Source organism: Cyprinodon variegatus, unplaced genomic scaffold, assembly GCF_000732505.1.
Source record: "Cyprinodon variegatus isolate N-32 unplaced genomic scaffold, C_variegatus-1.0 Scaffold1648, whole genome shotgun sequence".
Taxonomy (NCBI): domain Eukaryota; kingdom Metazoa; phylum Chordata; class Actinopteri; order Cyprinodontiformes; family Cyprinodontidae; genus Cyprinodon; species Cyprinodon variegatus.
The window spans coordinates 102,146-103,089 of record NW_015152101.1 but is presented as its reverse complement, the minus strand read 5'-3'; positions in this window follow the sequence as shown (position 1 = coordinate 103,089).

Below are 944 nucleotides of genomic sequence, written 5' to 3'. Positions count from 1 at the left end.
CTACTAGAGCTGACCCACTGGTAGACAGACCGTTCCCTGCTTATACTACAACTCCCAGAATGCACTGCTAGTGAGTTGAGCTGATGCTACAACCAATCACATCAGTAGAAGAAGAGATGCCAGCTATCTGGGTTGGACCAGAGAGCATCAGTGTAGATCAGAGAGCAGCAAACTGAGCTTTAATGATTGTTTTCTTTATTCTCTGTTCTTCCTGATCAAAGGAAGAAACTGATTGGTTGGATTTTATAGAAGGAAGTTATTTTTTAAAGCTGAATGAGACTTTTAACAAATGAAGCCACAATTGTGATCATTTGATTTGACTCTGGTTGATCGTAGGGTGATTTTTAATTTTCATGAGGAGCAGGTCTGCTTTTATGTTTTATATTAGATTTATCTGCTTCTAATTGGCTCCTCAGCATCTATATGATGTGACTGAGATAATGACACATTAATCAGTTTCTGTCTGTTTGCCACCAGATTTTAATCTTATTGGTTGGATTTTATAGGAGGAAGTTATTTTTAAAAGCTGAGTGAGACTTTTAACAAATGAAGCTACAGAGATTTTGACCATACTTGTGATCAACTGATATGATTCTGACTGATCATAGGATGATTTCTTATTTTCATGCGGAGCAGGTCTGTATTTATGTTTTACATTAGATTTATCTGCTTCTAATTGGCTCCTCAGCATCTATATGATGTGATTGAAATAATGACACATTCATCAGTTTCTGTCTGTCTGCCTCCAGATTTTAATCTGAGAACAAATCCAGAGATTCTGGGATTTATTTTACTATCCATTATAACGGAAGTTTAGATATACGTTTTGTACATTTATTGGGGAAAAAAAGGTAAAAAGTTACACATGCAAAGTGAAGCAAAATATAACAAAGCGTTGTTTTAGTATAAACTGTATTGATGTGATGAAGGTCAGCTGATTGTTG